Here is a 21,875-nt window from a genome sequence, read left to right on the forward strand (position 1 = left end):
TTCCTGCAAGAGGAAGGCATTGATGCTATGGACTGGCCGCCCGTTCCCCAGACCTGAATCCAATTGAGCACATCTGGGACATCATGTCTCGCTCCATCCACCAACGCCACGTTGCACCACAGACTGTCCAGGAGTTGGCGGATGCTTTAGTCCAGGTCTGGGAGGAGATCCCTCAGGAGACTATCCGCCACCTCATCAGGAGCATGCCCAGACATTGTAGGGAGATCATACAGGCACGTGGAGGCCACACACACTACTGAGCCTCATTTTGACTTGTTTTAAGGACATTACATCAAAGTTGGATCAGCCTGTAGTGTGGTGTTCCACTTTAATTTTGAGTTTGACTCCAAATCCAGACCTCCATGGGTTGATAAATTTGATTTCCGTTGATCATTTTTGTGTGATTTTGTTGTCAGCACATTCAACTATGTAAAGAAAAAAGTATTTAATAAGAATATTTCATTCATTCAGATCTAGGATGTGTTATTTTAGTGTTCCCTTTATTTTTTTGAGCAGTGTACTAGCAGAAACCCAGGTGAAAGTGACCTCACCTCAGCCTTCAACACCATTTGCCCTCGAAGCTCATCGTTAAGCTCGGGGCCCTGGGTTTGAACTTTGCCCTGTGCAACTGGGTCCTGGACTTCCTGACAGGTCGCCCCCAGGTGGTGACGGTAGGAAATTACACCTCCGCTTTGCTGATTCTCCTCCGGTACTCCATGTTCACCTAGGAGTGCGTGGCCACGCATGTCTCCAAATCAATCATCAAGTTTGCAGACAACACAACAGTGGTAGGCCTGATTACCGACAATGACGAGACAGCCTACAGGGAGGAGGTGAGGGCCCTGGGAGGGTGGTGCCAGGAAACTAACCTCCCTCTCGACCTCAACAAAACAAAGGAGCTAATCGTGGACTTCAGAAGACAGCAGAGGGAGCATGCTCCATCCACATCCTCCCTCCCTCTCTCTCATCCCCTCCCTTCCTCGCTCTCATCTCTCCCTCCCTCCCTCCCTGCCCCTCTCTCATCCCCCCTCCCTGCCTCCTACCCTGAAACCTAGTCTCCTGCCAGCACCTGGCTATCCGGAACAATGGGAGAGAGGAGAGATAAGAGAGGAAAGAGGAAGTGTTGAATTAAACACTACCTAGTCACTCTGCTATAGTCTCCCAGGCCTCTCATTCACCTATTGGTCATGGCCTTCGTCCCAAATGGCATCCTATTCCCTATATAGTTCAAAGGACTCTGCGTCAAAAGGAGGACACTATACAGGGAACAGGGTTCCATTTGGTATGCATACTTTGTTTGTGTAATCTGCTATGGTATTATATAGATATCTAGATAAGCTGTATCTAGATAAGCTCCAGCGCCTCTCATGCTCCTTGTTGCTCCTCCGACACAGTTTTAATGGCTATTAATATCCTCACAGTCTGTGTCTTGCTGTAGATGGAAGCAGGCACTGGGAGAGATTGTCAGCCTGTTGTTACCTCAGCCCGTTGTTACCTCACCTCAGCCCGTTGTTATCTCACCTCAGCCCGTTGTTACCTCACCTCAGCCCGTTGTTATCTCACCTCAGCCCGTTGTTACCTCACCTCAGCCCGTTGTTACCTCACCTCAGCCCCTTGTTACCTCACCTCAGCCCCTTGTTACCTCACCTCAGCCCCTTGTTACCTCACCTCAGCCCCTTGTTACCTCACCTCAGCCCCTTGTTACCTCACCTCAGCCCCTTGTTACCTCAGCCCGATGTAGTACTATTCCCTATATACAGTACTTTTTGACCAGGGCCCGAAGGGGTAGGGCCCAATCAGAGCCCTTCTGCTTGGTAATATCTGTACCATATGGACACCCAGCTGACAGGTAGACTGAGCCAGTACCTGACCAGTCAGTCAAGCACTTAATAGTAGCAGCTAGTAACCAACGAGTGACATCAGACCTACCCTGGGCTCTGTTGTAATCAATATAGCACAAGCTAATATAAAGAGATGCTTAGAGGAGAAGGCTACTCAGGTAAACAATGATTTAAAGAAGGAAGGGAAGAGTAGAGTGAAAATAATCATCTTCTTGTAAAAAAAAAAAAAAAAAAAAGTTTTTTTTTTCTTTCTCCACAAAAATACAAAATGGCGACTTAAAAAGTTACTGGATGAAACTCAAATCTGCAGTGTGAAGCGGACACCTGTAACGTAGACACAGGGAGTCAGGAAGAAGGTGCAGTTAGTGGGTTTAATGAAGAAAACAAACAAACAAACAAACAAACAAAGACCGGTACAAAACAAGAGAAGCGTCTGGACATGGAAACACAAACAATTACAACCTGATGACTGACGGAACCGAGCGCTAGATAAATGGTAAGCAACGAAGTCCAGGTGTGAGTAAAGATGAATGCCAGGCCCGGTGGTTAGTCGACTGGTGACGTCGAACATCGGAGCAGGAGTAGACCTAACGTAACAACACTTTACTTCTAGTAAGTAAAGGCATTAAAGGCCCAATGCAGACTGTTTTTATCTCAATATCAAATCATTTCTGAGTAACAATTAAGTAACTTACTGTGATTTGTTTTCAATTAATATGGTGAAAAATAAACAAAAATCGCTTCTTAGCAAAGAGCTATTTCTCAAGCAAGAATGTTTCTAGGACTGTGTGGGGCTGGTCTGAGTGGGGAGGGGAAAACAGAAAGCTAGTTGGTATTGGCAGAGAGGTTTGGAACTCTCTTTCTTATTGGTCTATTAACGAATTTACCGACCTGGTGATGTCACCAAGCAGGTCAAAACTCCATCCCTCCAAAAACAGGCTGAAACTACAGGTGGTCTTTTCAAACAGCTCTTACACTAAAAGGACATTATCATCATTTTCACAATTTCACAATATTATTCCAACATCATAGAGTGGAAATATATATATATATATTAAAATACAGGAGAATCACGTTTTTGACTGACCTGGGCCTTTTAATATTACCTTTGTCTCAGATCTGTTTGTGTTGTCTTGTTAACTCCTATGGTGATTTTGTAGCATACACAGATCAGGGATCAGGCCATGGGGAGGCAGGGTAGCCTAGTGGTTAGAGCGTTGGACTAGTAACCAGAAGGTTGCAAGTTCAAATCCCCGAGCTGACAAGGTACAAATCTGTCGTTCTGCCCCTGAACAGGCAGTTAACCCACTGTTCCTAGGCTGTCATTGAAAATAAGAATTTGTTCTTAACTGACTTGCCTAGTTAAATAAAGGAAAAAAAAAATAAGAAAGTTTTACACAATCATTTACTAATGACACCATTATTTATGGTGTCATTAGACGGAGACACATTAGACATTACATGATTACGTCATCGTTACTGACTGTCTTGAGGAGGTGCCATCAAGTCTGACGAGAGGAAAGGGATAGTTTTTAAAAATGTTCTTATTTTCTCTCTTTTTTTTTCTTTTTTTACACGGTTCCTATCATCAAGAGATAAAGAGTCATTGCTCTACTGCCCTTTGGTTATATACCTTGTTTTCTTAGGGCACAGTAAATTAACTAATAGTTAACTTAACTGGCTGTTATAAAAACATAGCAAATGTCAATTGATTAAGTTAAAACAGTTCCAATATGCTCTTTTAATAGTAGGCTAATCGTATGCTAATAGTACGCTAAAGATTGCGTGACAGTGGTGTAGATTAACCAGCTGTTAGCCCTATTGTGTCCTCCTACCACCTTAGAGGCCCTCTCATGCCAAATAGTGTCATCGTCCCCTCGCGTCACAATGGGATTCGATGAGCTAGTAGCGTCTGTTGCTAAATCAACGGTGCGAGTTGAATTTTGGAGATCATTACAGCCAAAATGACATTCTTTTCATCCTTGCTATGTAAACAAAGCTGATTTTCCCCAAACAGTTTCACTGCTTAAGATGGAAACAATATTTTGAACTACTTTTGGGCATCTTAACATTTCAACAGGCATAAACGGTTGTTAGTCGTCAACGGTTCTGAACCACCCACCAACAGCGCTCTGAACCACCCACCAACAGCACTCTGAGCCACCCCCACCAACAGCACTCTGAGCCACCCACCAACAGCGCTCTGACCCACCCACCAACAGCGCTCTGACCCACCAACAGCACTCTGAGCCACCAACAGCGCTCTGAGCCACCAACAGCGCTCTGAGCCACCCACCAACAGCACTCTGAGCCGCCAACAGCGCTCTGAGCCACCCACCAACAGCACTCTGACCCACCAACAGCACTCTGAGCCACCAACAGCGCTCTGAGCCACCAACAGCACTCTTACCCACCAACAGCACTCTTACCCACCAACAGCACTCTGAGCCACCAACAGCGCTCTGACCCACCAACAGCGCTCTGAGCCACCAACAGCACTCTGAGCCACCCACCAACAGCACTCTGAGCCACCCACCAACAGCACTCTGACCCACCAACAGCGCTCTGAGCCACCCACCAACAGCACTCTGAGCCACCAACAGCGCTCTGAACCACCCACCAACAGCACTCTGAGCCACCAACAGCGCTCTGAGCCACCAACAGCGCTCTGAGCCACCAACAACGCTCTGAGCCACCCACCAACAGCACTCTGAGCCACCAACAGCACTCTGAGCCACCAACAGCGCTCTGAGCCACCAACAGCACTCTGAGCCACCCACCAACAGCACTCTGAGCCACCAACAGCGCTCTGAGCCACCCACCAACAGCACTCTGAGCCACCAACAGCGCTCTGAGCCACCCACCAACAGCACTCTGAGCCACCCACCAACAGCATTCTGAGCCACCAACAGCACTCTGAGCCACCAACAGCACTCTGAGCCATTCCCCACAACAACTACAATTTTCACGTTGTGAAATGGTCACCTTGGTTCTAGCTCTTAGCCAACTTTGCAGTAGTTGTGTGTGTTATTTACTGCGTTATTGGCTGAGAATGTTTCTTGTTTTATTACCTACACCCGAAAATGACTTTGGGATATTTAGATTGGCGATCACTCACCAGAAATATGATCAGACAGGAGATTTCCCTGACCTGGATCCTGTTTGAACTTCCCAAGGCAGCTCTATTCATCCCGGGGTCTGAACCAAAACACTGATGCATAAGCTGACAATGGCTCTCAAAGAACTACACTGGAAATCACATATCCTGAGGCCACAGTTATTGTCGCAGGGGACTTTAGCATTTTAGTCATTAATCAGACACCCTTATCCAGAGCAAAGTACAGTAGTGACTGGAACTTTTTTTGTGTGCCCCCCCCCATACTGGTCCCCCATGGGATTCGAACCTACAACCCTGGCACTGCAAGCACTATGCTCTATCGACTGAACCACATGGAAATCTGAGGAAAAATGTACCGAAATTCTATCAACATGTCTCCTGTGCTACACTCGCATTGAGGACCGAGGGTCATTGCTACTGCTCCTTCCTGGATAGCTAGAAGGCCCTCCCTTCTAAAAAATCAGATCATTCCTCCATTCTACTCCTCCCCCACTTATAGGCAGAAACTTAAGACGACAGGGAGGAGGTGAGGGCCCTGGCGGAGTGGTGCCAGGAAAATAGCCTCTCCCTCAACGTCAACAAAACGAAGGAGCTGATCGTGGACCTACAGCAGACAGCAGAGAGAGCACACCCCCATCAACAGGGGCTGCATTGGAGAGGGACAAAGTCTTTCAAGCACATCGCTGACAACCTAAAAAGTTCTCTACTGAACTGTTGGAGCTAGAAACACAAGCATTGTTAGATATTACTTCCCTGTTGGAGCCAGGAACACAAGCATTGTTAGATATTACTGCCCTGTTGGAGCCAGGAACACAAGCATTGTTAGATATTACTGCACTGTTGGAGCTAGGAACACAAGCATTGTTAGATATTACTGTACTGTTGGAGCTAGGAACACAAGCATTGTTAGATATTACTGCACTGTTGGAGCTAGAAACACAAGCATTGTTAGATATTACTGCCCTGTTGGAGCCAGGAACACAAGCATTGTTAGATATTACTGCCCTGTTGGAGCCAGGAACACAAGCATTGTCAGATATTACTGGACTGTTGGAGCCAGGAACACAAGCATTGTTAGATATTACTGCCCTGTTGGAGCTAGGAACACAAGCATTGTTAGATATTACTGCCCTGTTGGAGCCAGGAACACAAGCATTGTTAGATATTACTGCCCTGTTGGAGCTAGAAACACAAGCATTGTTAGATATTTCTGCCCTGTTGGAGCTAGAAACACAAGCATTGTTAGATATTACTGCCCTGTTGGAGCTAGAAACACAAGCATTGTTAGATATTACTGCCCTGTTGGAGCCAGGAACACAAGCATTGTTAGGTATTACTGCCCTGTTGGAGCTAGAAACACAAGCATTGTTAGATATTACTGCCCTGTTGGAGCCAGAAACACAAGCATTGTTAGATATTACTGCCCTGTTGGAGCCAGGAACACAAGCATTGTTAGATATTACTGCCCTGTTGGAGCTAGGAACACAAGCATTGTTAGATATTACTGCCCTGTTGGAGCCAGGAACACAAGCATTGTTAGGTATTACTGCCCTGTTGGAGCTAGAAACACAAGCATTGTTAGGTATTACTGCCCTGTTGGAGCCAGGAACACAAGCATTGTTAGATATTACTGCCCTGTTGGAGCCAGGAACACAAGCATTGTTAGGTATTACTGCCCTGTTGGAGCTAGAAACACAAGCATTGTTAGATATTACTGCCCTGTTGGAGCTAAAAACAAAAGCATTGTTAGATATTACTGTACTGTTGGAGCTAGAAACACAAGCATTGTTAGATATTACTGCCCTGTTGGAGCCAGGAACACAAGCATTGTTAGATATTACTGCCCTGTTGGAGCCAGGAACACAAGCATTGTTAGATATTACTGCCCTGTTGGAGCCAGGAACACAAGCATGTTAGGTATTACTGCCCTGTTGGAGCTAGAAACACAAGCATTGTTAGATATTACTGCCCTGTTGGAGCCAGGAACACAAGCATTGTTAGATATTACTGCCCTGTTGGAGCCAGGAGCACAAGCATTGTTAGATATTACTGCCCTGTTGGAGCTAGGAACACAAGCATTGTTAGATATTACTGGACTGTTGGAGCCAGGAACACAAGCATTGTCAGATATTACTGGACTGTTGGAGCCAGGAACACAAGCATTGTTAGATATTACTGGACTGTTGGAGCCAGGAACACAAGCATTGTCAGATATTACTGCCCTGTTGGAGCTAGGAACACAAGCATTGTTAGATATTACTGCCCTGTTGGAGCCAGGAACACAAGCATTGTTAGATATTACTGCCCTGTTGGAGCTAGAAACACAAGCATTGTTAGATATTACTGCACTGTTGGAGCCAGGAACACAAGCATTGTTAGATATTACTGCCCTGTTGGAGCCAGGAACACAAGCATTGTTAGATATTACTGCCCTGTTGGAGCCAGGAACACAAGCATTGTTAGATATTACTGCCCTGTTGGAGCCAGGAACACAAGCATTGTTAGATATTACTGCCCTGTTGGAGCTAGAAACACAAGCATTGTTAGATATTACTGCCCTGTTGGAGCCAGGAACACAAGCATTGTTAGATATTACTGCCCTGTTGGAGCCAGGAACACAAGCATTGTTAGATATTACTGCCCTGTTGGAGCCAGGAACACAAGCATTGTTAGATATTACTGCCCTGTTGGAGCTAGAAACACAAGCATTGTTAGATATTACTGCCCTGTTGGAGCCAGGAACACAAGCATTGTTAGATATTACTGCCCTGTTGGAGCCAGGAACACAAGCATTGTTAGGTATTACTGCACTGTTGGAGCTAGAAACACAAGCATTGTTAGATATTACTGCCCTGTTGGAGCTAGAAACACAAGCATTGTTAGATATTACTGCCCTGTTGGAGCCAGGAACACAAGCATTGTTAGGTATTACTGCACTGTTGGAGCTAGAAACACAAGCATTGTTAGATATTACTGCCCTGTTGGAGCTAGAAACACAAGCATTGTTAGATATTACTGCCCTGTTGGAGCCAGGAACACAAGCATTGTTAGATATTACTGCCCTGTTGGAGCCAGGAACACAAGCATTGTTAGATATTACTGCCCTGTTGGAGCCAGGAACACAAGCATTGTTAGATATTACTGCCCTGTTGGAGCCAGGAACACAAGCATTGTTAGATATTACTGCCCTGTTGGAGCCAGGAACACAAGCATTGTTAGATATTACTGCCCTGTTGGAGCTAGAAACACAAGCATTGTTAGATATTACTGCCCTGTTGGAGCCAGGAACACAAGCATTGTTAGATATTACTGCCCTGTTGGAGCTAGAAACACAAGCATTGTTAGATATTACTGCCCTGTTGGAGCCAGGAACACAAGCATTGTTAGGTATTACTGCCCTGTTGGAGCCAGGAACACAAGCATTGTTAGGTATTACTGCCCTGTTGGAGCTAGAAACACAAGCATTGTTAGATATTACTGCACTGTTGGAGCTAGAAACACAAGCATTGTTAGATATTACTGCCCTGTTGGAGCCAGGAACACAAGCATTGTTAGATATTACTGCCCTGTTGGAGCCAGGAACACAAGCATTGTTAGATATTACTGCCCTGTTGGAGCCAGGAACACAAGCATTGTTAGATATTACTGCCCTGTTGGAGCCAGGAACACAAGCATTGTTAGATATTACTGCCCTGTTGGAGCCAGGAACACAAGCATTGTTAGATATTACTGCCCTGTTGGAGCCAGGAACACAAGCATTGTTAGATATTACTGCCCTGTTGGAGCCAGGAACACAAGCATTGTTAGATATTACTGCCCTGTTGGAGCTAGAAACACAAGCATTGTTAGATATTACTGCCCTGTTGGAGCCAGGAACACAAGCATTGTTAGATATTACTGCCCTGTTGGAGCCAGGAACACAAGCATTGTTAGATATTACTGCCCTGTTGGAGCCAGGAACACAAGCATTGTTAGATATTACTGCCCTGTTGGAGCTAGAAACACAAGCATTGTTAGATATTACTGCCCTGTTGGAGCCAGGAACACAAGCATTGTTAGATATTACTGCCCTGTTGGAGCCAGGAACACAAGCATTGTTAGGTATTACTGCACTGTTGGAGCTAGAAACACAAGCATTGTTAGATATTACTGCCCTGTTGGAGCTAGAAACACAAGCATTGTTAGATATTACTGCCCTGTTGGAGCCAGGAACACAAGCATTGTTAGGTATTACTGCACTGTTGGAGCTAGAAACACAAGCATTGTTAGATATTACTGCCCTGTTGGAGCTAGAAACACAAGCATTGTTAGATATTACTGCCCTGTTGGAGCCAGGAACACAAGCATTGTTAGATATTACTGCCCTGTTGGAGCCAGGAACACAAGCATTGTTAGATATTACTGCCCTGTTGGAGCCAGGAACACAAGCATTGTTAGATATTACTGCCCTGTTGGAGCCAGGAACACAAGCATTGTTAGATATTACTGCCCTGTTGGAGCCAGGAACACAAGCATTGTTAGATATTACTGCCCTGTTGGAGCTAGAAACACAAGCATTGTTAGATATTACTGCCCTGTTGGAGCCAGGAACACAAGCATTGTTAGATATTACTGCCCTGTTGGAGCTAGAAACACAAGCATTGTTAGATATTACTGCCCTGTTGGAGCCAGGAACACAAGCATTGTTAGGTATTACTGCCCTGTTGGAGCCAGGAACACAAGCATTGTTAGGTATTACTGCCCTGTTGGAGCTAGAAACACAAGCATTGTTAGATATTACTGCACTGTTGGAGCTAGAAACACAAGCATTGTTAGATATTACTGCCCTGTTGGAGCCAGGAACACAAGCATTGTTAGATATTACTGCCCTGTTGGAGCCAGGAACACAAGCATTGTTAGATATTACTGCCCTGTTGGAGCCAGGAACACAAGCATTGTTAGATATTACTGCCCTGTTGGAGCCAGGAACACAAGCATTGTTAGATATTACTGCCCTGTTGGAGCCAGGAACACAAGCATTGTTAGATATTACTGCCCTGTTGGAGCCAGGAACACAAGCATTGTTAGATATTACTGCCCTGTTGGAGCCAGGAACACAAGCATTGTTAGATATTACTGCCCTGTTGGAGCTAGAAACACAAGCATTGTTAGGTATTACTGCCCTGTTGGAGCTAGAAACACAAGCATTGTTAGGTATTACTGCCCTGTTGGAGCCAGGAACACAAGCATTGTTAGATATTACTGCACTGTTGGAGCTAGAAACACAAGCATTGTTAGATATTACTGCCCTGTTGGAGCCAGGAACACAAGCATTGTTAGATATTACTGCCCTGTTGGAGCTAGAAACACAAGCATTGTTAGATATTACTGCCCTGTTGGAGCCAGGAACACAAGCATTGTTAGATATTACTGCCCTGTTGGAGCTAGAAACACAAGCATTGTTAGATATTACTGTACTGTTGGAGCTAGAAACACAAGCATTGTTAGATATTACTGCCCTGTTGGAGCTAGAAACACAAGCATTGTTAGATATTACTGCCCTGTTGGAGCTAGAAACACAAGCATTGTTAGATATTACTGTACTGTTGGAGCCAGGAACACAAGCATTGTTAGATATTACTGCCCTGTTGGAGCCAGGAACACAAGCATTGTTAGATATTACTGCCCTGTTGGAGCTAGAAACACAAGCATTGTTAGATATTACTGCCCTGTTGGAGCCAGGAACACAAGCATTGTTAGATATTACTGCCCTGTTGGAGCTAGAAACACAAGCATTGTTAGATATTACTGTACTGTTGGAGGTAGAAACACAAGCATTGTTAGATATTACTGCCCTGTTGGAGCTAGAAACACAAGCATTGTTAGATATTACTGCCCTGTTGGAGCTAGAAACACAAGCATTGTTAGATATTACTGTACTGTTGGAGCTAGAAACACAAGCATTGTTAGATATTACTGCCCTGTTGGAGCTAGAAACACAAGCATTGTTAGATATTACTGCCATGTTGGAGCTAGAAACACAAGCATTGTTAGATATTACTGCCCTGTTGGAGCTAGAAACACAAGCATTGTTAGATATTACTGTACTGTTGGAGCCAGGAACACAAGCATTGTTAGATATTACTGCCCTGTTGGAGCTAGAAACACAAGCATTGTTAGATATTACTGCCCTGTTGGAGCTAGAAACACAAGCATTGTTAGATATTACTGCCCTGTTGGAGCTAGAAACACAAGCATTGTTAGATATTACTGCACTGTTGGAGCTAGAAACACAAGCATTGTTAGATATTACTGCCCTGTTGGAGCCAGGAACACAAGCATTGTTAGATATTACTGTACTGTTGGAGCTAGAAACACAAGCATTGTTAGATATTACTGCCCTGTTGGAGCCAGGAACACAAGCATTGTTAGATATTACTGTACTGTTGGAGCTAGAAACACAAGCATTGTTAGATATTACTGTACTGTTGGAGCTAGAAACACAAGCATTGTTAGATATTACTGCCCTGTTGGAGCCAGGAACACAAGCATTGTTAGATATTACTGCACTGTTGGAGCTAGAAACACAAGCATTGTTAGATATTACTGCACTGTTGGAGCTAGAAACACAAGCATTGTTAGATATTACTGCCCTGTTGGAGCCAGGAACACAAGCATTGTTAGATATTACTGCCCTGTTGGAGCTAGAAACACAAGCATTGTTAGATATTACTGCCCTGTTGGAGCCAGGAACACAAGCATTGTTAGATATTACTGCCCTGTTGGAGCTAGAAACACAAGCATTGTTAGATATTACTGCCCTGTTGGAGCCAGGAACACAAGCATTGTTAGATATTACTGCCCTGTTGGAGCTAGAAACACAAGCATTGTTAGATATTACTGCACTGTTGGAGCTAGAAACACAAGCATTGTTAGATATTACTGCCCTGTTGGAGCTAGAAACACAAGCATTGTTAGATATTACTGCCCTGTTGGAGCTAGAAACACAAGCATTGTTAGATATTACTGTACTGTTGGAGCTAGAAACACAAGCATTGTTAGATATTACTGCCCTGTTGGAGCTAGAAACACAAGCATTGTTAGATATTACTGCCCTGTTGGAGCTAGAAACACAAGCATTGTTAGATATTACTGCCCTGTTGGAGCTAGAAACACAAGCATTGTTAGATATTACTGTACTGTTGGAGCCAGGAACACAAGCATTGTTAGATATTACTGCCCTGTTGGAGCTAGAAACACAAGCATTGTTAGATATTACTGCCCTGTTGGAGCTAGAAACACAAGCATTGTTAGATATTACTGCCCTGTTGGAGCTAGAAACACAAGCATTGTTAGATATTACTGCCCTGTTGGAGCTAGAAACACAAGCATTGTTAGATATTACTGCCCTGTTGGAGCCAGGAACACAAGCATTGTTAGATATTACTGTACTGTTGGAGCTAGAAACACAAGCATTGTTAGATATTACTGCACTGTTGGAGCCAGGAACACAAGCATTGTTAGATATTACTGCCCTGTTGGAGCTAGGAACACAAGCATTGTTAGATATTACTGCACTGTTGGAGCTAGAAACACAAGCATTGTTAGATATTACTGCACTGTTGGAGCTAGAAACACAAGCATTGTTAGATATTACTGCCCTGTTGGAGCTAGAAACACAAGCATTGTTAGATATTACTGCCCTGTTGGAGCTAGAAACACAAGCATTGTTAGATATTACTGTACTGTTGGAGCTAGAAACACAAGCATTGTTAGATATTACTGCCCTGTTGGAGCTAGAAACACAAGCATTGTTAGATATTACTGCCCTGTTGGAGCTAGAAACACAAGCATTGTTAGATATTACTGCCCTGTTGGAGCTAGAAACACAAGCATTGTTAGATATTACTGTACTGTTGGAGCCAGGAACACAAGCATTGTTAGATATTACTGCCCTGTTGGAGCTAGAAACACAAGCATTGTTAGATATTACTGCCCTGTTGGAGCTAGAAACACAAGCATTGTTAGATATTACTGCCCTGTTGGAGCTAGAAACACAAGCATTGTTAGATATTACTGCCCTGTTGGAGCTAGAAACACAAGCATTGTTAGATATTACTGTACTGTTGGAGCCAGGAACACAAGCATTGTTAGATATTACTGCCCTGTTGGAGCTAGAAACACAAGCATTGTTAGATATTACTGCCCTGTTGGAGCTAGAAACACAAGCATTGTTAGATATTACTGCACTGTTGGAGCTAGAAACACAAGCATTGTTAGATATTACTGCACTGTTGGAGCTAGAAACACAAGCATTGTTAGATATTACTGCCCTGTTGGAGCCAGGAACACAAGCATTGTTAGATATTACTGCCCTGTTGGAGCTAGAAACACAAGCATTGTTAGATATTACTGCACTGTTGGAGCTAGAAACACAAGCATTGTTAGATATTACTGCCCTGTTGGAGCTAGAAACACAAGCATTGTTAGATATTACTGCCCTGTTGGAGCTAGAAACACAAGCATTGTTAGATATTACTGCCCTGTTGGAGCTAGAAACACAAGCATTGTTAGATATTACTGCCCTGTTGGAGCCAGGAACACAAGCATTGTTAGATATTACTGCCCTGTTGGAGCCAGGAACACAAGCATTGTTAGGTATTACTGCCCTGTTGGAGCCAGGAACACAAGCATTGTTAGATATTACTGCCCTGTTGGAGCCAGGAACACAAGCATTGTTAGATATTACTGCCCTGTTGGAGCCAGGAACACAAGCATTGTTAGGTATTACTGCCCTGTTGGAGCCAGGAACACAAGCATTGTTAGATATTACTGCCCTGTTGGAGCTAGAAACACAAGCATTGTTAGATATTACTGCACTGTTGGAGCTAGAAACACAAGCATTGTTAGATATTACTGCCCTGTTGGAGCCAGGAACACAAGCATTGTTAGATATTACTGCCCTGTTGGAGCCAGGAACACAAGCATTGTTAGATATTACTGCCCTGTTGGAGCCAGGAACACAAGCATTGTTAGATATTACTGCCCTGTTGGAGCCAGGAACACAAGCATTGTTAGATATTACTGCCCTGTTGGAGCCAGGAACACAAGCATTGTTAGATATTACTGCCCTGTTGGAGCCAGGAACACAAGCATTGTTAGATATTACTGCCCTGTTGGAGCCAGGAACACAAGCATTGTTAGATATTACTGCCCTGTTGGAGCTAGAAACACAAGCATTGTTAGGTATTACTGCCCTGTTGGAGCTAGAAACACAAGCATTGTTAGGTATTACTGCCCTGTTGGAGCCAGGAACACAAGCATTGTTAGATATTACTGCACTGTTGGAGCTAGAAACACAAGCATTGTTAGATATTACTGCCCTGTTGGAGCCAGGAACACAAGCATTGTTAGATATTACTGCCCTGTTGGAGCTAGAAACACAAGCATTGTTAGATATTACTGCCCTGTTGGAGCCAGGAACACAAGCATTGTTAGATATTACTGCCCTGTTGGAGCTAGAAACACAAGCATTGTTAGATATTACTGCCCTGTTGGAGCTAGAAACACAAGCATTGTTAGATATTACTGCCCTGTTGGAGCTAGAAACACAAGCATTGTTAGATATTACTGTACTGTTGGAGCCAGGAACACAAGCATTGTTAGATATTACTGCCCTGTTGGAGCTAGAAACACAAGCATTGTTAGATATTACTGCCCTGTTGGAGCTAGAAACACAAGCATTGTTAGATATTACTGCACTGTTGGAGCTAGAAACACAAGCATTGTTAGATATTACTGCACTGTTGGAGCTAGAAACACAAGCATTGTTAGATATTACTGCCCTGTTGGAGCCAGGAACACAAGCATTGTTAGATATTACTGCCCTGTTGGAGCTAGAAACACAAGCATTGTTAGATATTACTGCACTGTTGGAGCTAGAAACACAAGCATTGTTAGATATTACTGCCCTGTTGGAGCTAGAAACACAAGCATTGTTAGATATTACTGCCCTGTTGGAGCTAGAAACACAAGCATTGTTAGATATTACTGCCCTGTTGGAGCTAGAAACACAAGCATTGTTAGATATTACTGCCCTGTTGGAGCTAGAAACACAAGCATTGTTAGATATTACTGTACTGTTGGAGCCAGGAACACAAGCATTGTTAGATATTACTGCCCTGTTGGAGCTAGAAACACAAGCATTGTTAGATATTACTGCCCTGTTGGAGCTAGAAACACAAGCATTGTTAGATATTACTGCCCTGTTGGAGCTAGAAACACAAGCATTGTTAGATATTACTGCCCTGTTGGAGCTAGAAACACAAGCATTGTTAGATATTACTGCCCTGTTGGAGCCAGGAACACAAGCATTGTTAGATATTACTGTACTGTTGGAGCTAGAAACACAAGCATTGTTAGATATTACTGCCCTGTTGGAGCCAGGAACACAAGCATTGTTAGATATTACTGCCCTGTTGGAGCTAGAAACACAAGCATTGTTAGATATTACTGCACTGTTGGAGCTAGAAACACAAGCATTGTTAGATATTACTGCCCTGTTGGAGCCAGGAACACAAGCATTGTTAGATATTACTGCCCTGTTGGAGCTAGAAACACAAGCATTGTTAGATATTACTGCCCTGTTGGAGCTAGAAACACAAGCATTGTTAGATATTACTGTACTGTTGGAGCTAGAAACACAAGCATTGTTAGATATTACTGCCCTGTTGGAGCTAGAAACACAAGCATTGTTAGATATTACTGCCCTGTTGGAGCTAGAAACACAAGCATTGTTAGATATTACTGCCCTGTTGGAGCTAGAAACACAAGCATTGTTAGATATTACTGTACTGTTGGAGCCAGGAACACAAGCATTGTTAGATATTACTGCCCTGTTGGAGCTAGAAACACAAGCATTGTTAGATATTACTGCCCTGTTGGAGCTAGAAACACAAGCATTGTTAGATATTACTGCCCTGTTGGAGCTAGAAACACAAGCATTGTTAGATATTACTGCCCTGTTGGAGCTAGAAACACAAGCATTGTTAGATATTACTGTACTGTTGGAGCCAGGAACACAAGCATTGTTAGATATTACTGCCCTGTTGGAGCTAGAAACACAAGCATTGTTAGATATTACTGCCCTGTTGGAGCTAGAAACACAAGCATTGTTAGATATTACTGCACTGTTGGAGCTAGAAACACAAGCATTGTTAGATATTACTGCACTGTTGGAGCTAGAAACACAAGCATTGTTAGATATTACTGCCCTGTTGGAGCCAGGAACACAAGCATTGTTAGATATTACTGCCCTGTTGGAGCTAGAAACACAAGCATTGTTAGATATTACTGCACTGTTGGAGCTAGAAACACAAGCATTGTTAGATATTACTGCCCTGTTGGAGCTAGAAACACAAGCATTGTTAGATATTACTGCCCTGTTGGAGCTAGAAACACAAGCATTGTTAGATATTACTGCCCTGTTGGAGCTAGAAACACAAGCATTGTTAGATATTACTGCCCTGTTGGAGCCAGGAACACAAGCATTGTTAGATATTACTGCCCTGTTGGAGCCAGGAACACAAGCATTGTTAGATATTACTGCCCTGTTGGAGCCAGGAACACAAGCATTGTTAGATATTACTGCCCTGTTGGAGCCAGGAACACAAGCATTGTTAGATATTACTGCCCTGTTGGAGCCAGGAACACAAGCATTGTTAGGTATTACTGCCCTGTTGGAGCCAGGAACACAAGCATTGTTAGATATTACTGCCCTGTTGGAGCTAGAAACACAAGCATTGTTAGATATTACTGCACTGTTGGAGCTAGAAACACAAGCATTGTTAGATATTACTGCCCTGTTGGAGCCAGGAACACAAGCATTGTTAGATATTACTGCCCTGTTGGAGCCAGGAACACAAGCATTGTTAGATATTACTGCCCTGTTGGAGCCAGGAACACAAGCATTGTTAGATATTACTGCCCTGTTGGAGCCAGGAACACAAGCATTGTTAGATATTACTGCCCTGTTGGAGCCAGGAACACAAGCATTGTTAGATATTACTGCCCTGTTGGAGCCAGGAACACAAGCATTGTTAGATATTACTGCCCTGTTGGAGCCAGGAACACAAGCATTGTTAGATATTACTGCCCTGTTGGAGCTAGAAACACAAGCATTGTTAGGTATTACTGCCCTGTTGGAGCTAGAAACACAAGCATTGTTAGGTATTACTGCCCTGTTGGAGCCAGGAACACAAGCATTGTTAGATATTACTGCACTGTTGGAGCTAGAAACACAAGCATTGTTAGATATTACTGCCCTGTTGGAGCCAGGAACACAAGCATTGTTAGATATTACTGCCCTGTTGGAGCTAGAAACACAAGCATTGTTAGATATTACTGCCCTGTTGGAGCCAGGAACAAAAGCATTGTTAGATATTACTGTACTGTTGGAGCTAGAAACACAAGCATTGTTAGATATTACTGTACTGTTGGAGCTAGAAACACAAGCATTGTTAGATATTACTGTACTGTTGGAGCTAGAAACACAAGCATTGTTAGATATTACTGCACTGTTGGAGCTAGAAACACAAGCATTGTTAAATATTACTGCACTGTTGGAGCCAGGAACACAAGCATTGTTAGATATTACTGCCCTGTTGGAGCCAGGAACACAAGCATTGTTAGATATTACTGCCCTGTTGGAGCTAGAAACACAAGCATTGTTAGATATTACTGCCCTGTTGGAGCCAGGAACACAAGCATTGTTAGATATTACTGCCCTGTTGGAGCTAGAAACACAAGCATTGTTAGATATTACTGTACTGTTGGAGCTAGAAACACAAGCATTGTTAGATATTACTGCCCTGTTGGAGCTAGAAACACAAGCATTGTTAGATATTACTGCCCTGTTGGAGCTAGAAACACAAGCATTGTTAGATATTACTGTACTGTTGGAGCTAGAAACACAAGCATTGTTAGATATTACTGCCCTGTTGGAGCTAGAAACACAAGCATTGTTAGATATTACTGCCCTGTTGGAGCTAGAAACACAAGCATTGTTAGATATTACTGCCCTGTTGGAGCTAGAAACACAAGCATTGTTAGATATTACTGTACTGTTGGAGCCAGGAACACAAGCATTGTTAGATATTACTGCCCTGTTGGAGCTAGAAACACAAGCATTGTTAGATATTACTGCCCTGTTGGAGCTAGAAACACAAGCATTGTTAGATATTACTGCCCTGTTGGAGCTAGAAACACAAGCATTGTTAGATATTACTGCCCTGTTGGAGCTAGAAACACAAGCATTGTTAGATATTACTGCCCTGTTGGAGCTAGAAACACAAGCATTGTTAGATATTACTGCCCTGTTGGAGCCAGGAACAAAAGCATTGTTAGATATTACTGTACTGTTGGAGCTAGAAACACAAGCATTGTTAGATATTACTGCCCTGTTGGAGCCAGGAACAAAAGCATTGTTAGATATTACTGTACTGTTGGAGCTAGAAACACAAGCATTGTTAGATATTACTGTACTGTTGGAGCTAGAAACACAAGCATTGTTAGATATTACTGCCCTGTTGGAGCCAGGAACACAAGCATTGTTAGATATTACTGCACTGTTGGAGCTAGAAACACAAGCATTGTTAGATATTACTGCACTGTTGGAGCTAGAAACACAAGCATTGTTAGATATTACTGCCCTGTTGGAGCCAGGAACACAAGCATTGTTAGATATTACTGCCCTGTTGGAGCTAGAAACACAAGCATTGTTAGATATTACTGCCCTGTTGGAGCCAGGAACACAAGCATTGTTAGATATTACTGCCCTGTTGGAGCTAGAAACACAAGCATTGTTAGATATTACTGCCCTGTTGGAGCCAGGAACACAAGCATTGTTAGATATTACTGCCCTGTTGGAGCTAGAAACACAAGCATTGTTAGATATTACTGTACTGTTGGAGCTAGAAACACAAGCATTGTTAGATATTACTGCCCTGTTGGAGCTAGAAACACAAGCATTGTTAGATATTACTGCCCTGTTGGAGCTAGAAACACAAGCATTGTTAGATATTACTGTACTGTTGGAGCTAGAAACACAAGCATTGTTAGATATTACTGCCCTGTTGGAGCTAGAAACACAAGCATTGTTAGATATTACTGCCCTGTTGGAGCTAGAAACACAAGCATTGTTAGATATTACTGCCCTGTTGGAGCTAGAAACACAAGCATTGTTAGATATTACTGTACTGTTGGAGCCAGGAACACAAGCATTGTTAGATATTACTGCCCTGTTGGAGCTAGAAACACAAGCATTGTTAGATATTACTGCCCTGTTGGAGCTAGAAACACAAGCATTGTTAGATATTACTGCCCTGTTGGAGCTAGAAACACAAGCATTGTTAGATATTACTGCCCTGTTGGAGCTAGAAACACAAGCATTGTTAGATATTACTGCCCTGTTGGAGCCAGGAACACAAGCATTGTTAGATATTACTGTACTGTTGGAGCTAGAAACACAAGCATTGTTAGATATTACTGCCCTGTTGGAGCCAGGAACACAAGCATTGTTAGATATTACTGCCCTGTTGGAGCTAGAAACACAAGCATTGTTAGATATTACTGCACTGTTGGAGCTAGAAACACAAGCATTGTTAGATATTACTGCCCTGTTGGAGCCAGGAACACAAGCATTGTTAGATATTACGCCCTGTTGGAGCTAGAAACACAAGCATTGTTAGATATTACTGCCCTGTTGGAGCCAGGAACACAAGCATTGTTAGATATTACTGCCCTGTTGGAGCTAGAAACACAAGCATTGTTAGATATTACTGCCCTGTTGGAGCCAGGAACACAAGCATTGTTAGATATTACTGCCCTGTTGGAGCTAGAAACACAAGCATTGTTAGATATTACTGTACTGTTGGAGCTAGAAACACAAGCATTGTTAGATATTACTGCCCTGTTGGAGCTAGAAACACAAGCATTGTTAGATATTACTGCCCTGTTGGAGCTAGAAACACAAGCATTGTTAGATATTACTGTACTGTTGGAGCTAGAAACACAAGCATTGTTAGATATTACTGCCCTGTTGGAGCTAGAAACACAAGCATTGTTAGATATTACTGCCCTGTTGGAGCTAGAAACACAAGCATTGTTAGATATTACTGCCCTGTTGGAGCTAGAAACACAAGCATTGTTAGATATTACTGTGCTGTTGGAGCCAGGAACACAAGCATTGTTAGATATTACTGCCCTGTTGGAGCTAGAAACACAAGCATTGTTAGATATTACTGCCCTGTTGGAGCTAGAAACACAAGCATTGTTAGATATTACTGCCCTGTTGGAGCTAGAAACACAAGCATTGTTAGATATTACTGCCCTGTTGGAGCTAGAAACACAAGCATTGTTAGATATTACTGTACTGTTGGAGCCAGGAACACAAGCATTGTTAGATATTACTGCCCTGTTGGAGCTAGAAACACAAGCATTGTTAGATATTACTGCCCTGTTGGAGCTAGAAACACAAGCATTGTTAGATATTACTGCACTGTTGGAGCTAGAAACACAAGCATTGTTAGATATTACTGCACTGTTGGAGCTAGAAACACAAGCATTGTTAGATATTACTGCCCTGTTGGAGCCAGGAACACAAGCATTGTTAGATATTACTGCCCTGTTGGAGCTAGAAACACAAGCATTGTTAGATATTACTGCACTGTTGGAGCTAGAAACACAAGCATTGTTAGATATTACTGCCCTGTTGGAGCTAGAAACACAAGCATTGTTAGATATTACTGCCCTGTTGGAGCTAGAAACACAAGCATTGTTAGATATTACTGCCCTGTTGGAGCTAGAAACACAAGCATTGTTAGATATTACTGCCCTGTTGGAGCTAGAAACACAAGCATTGTTAGATATTACTGCCCTGTTGGAGCTAGAAACACAAGCATTGTTAGATATTACTGCCCTGTTGGAGCTAGAAACACAAGCATTGTTAGATATTACTGCCCTGTTGGAGCCAGGAACACAAGCATTGTTAGATATTACTGCCCTGTTGGAGCTAGAAACACAAGCATTGTTAGATATTACTGCCCTGTTGGAGCTAGAAACACAAGCATTGTTAGATATTACTGCCCTGTTGGAGCCAGGAACACAAGCATTGTTAGATATTACTGCCCTGTTGGAGCCAGGAACACAAGCATTGTTAGATATTACTGCCCTGTTGGAGCTAGAAACACAAGCATTGTTAGATATTACTGCCCTGTTGGAGCTAGAAACACAAGCATTGTTAGATATTACTGCCCTGTTGGAGCTAGAAACACAAGCATTGTTAGATATTACTGCCCTGTTGGAGCTAGAAACACAAGCATTGTTAGATATTACTGCCCTGTTGGAGCTAGGAACACAAGCATTGTTAGATATTACTGCCCTGTTGGAGCTAGAAACACAAGCATTGTTAGATATTACTGCACTGTTGGAGCTAGAAACACAAGCATTGTTAGATATTACTGCCCTGTTGGAGCTAGGAACACAAGCATTGTTAGATATTACTGTACTGTTGGAGCTAGGAACACAAGCATTGTTAGATATTACTGCACTGTTGGAGCTAGAAACACAAGCATTGTTAGATATTACTGCCCTGTTGGAGCTAGGAACACAAGCATTGTTAGATATTACTGCCCTGTTGGAGCCAGGAACACAAGCATTGTTAGATATTACTGCCCTGTTGGAGCTAGAAACACAAGCATTGTTAGATATTACTGGACCGTTGGAGCTAGAAACACAAGCATTGTTAGATATTACTGCCCTGTTGGAGCTAGAAACACAAGCATTGTTAGATATTACTGCCCTGTTGGAGCTAGAAACACAAGCATTGTTAGATATTACTGCCCTGTTGGAGCTAGAAACACAAGCATTGTTAGATATTA

At 43.0% G+C, this 21,875-nt stretch overlaps 1 protein-coding gene across 1 annotated transcript in view; it reads left to right on the top strand.

The window, feature by feature from the left end:
* The window catches only part of LOC112237569 (epidermal growth factor receptor kinase substrate 8-like protein 2), a 117,144-nt gene that overhangs the window by 23,076 nt on the left and 72,193 nt on the right, over window positions 1-21,875 (top strand).

Source organism: Oncorhynchus tshawytscha, linkage group LG01 (assembly GCF_018296145.1).
Source record: "Oncorhynchus tshawytscha isolate Ot180627B linkage group LG01, Otsh_v2.0, whole genome shotgun sequence".
NCBI classification, from domain to species: domain Eukaryota; kingdom Metazoa; phylum Chordata; class Actinopteri; order Salmoniformes; family Salmonidae; genus Oncorhynchus; species Oncorhynchus tshawytscha.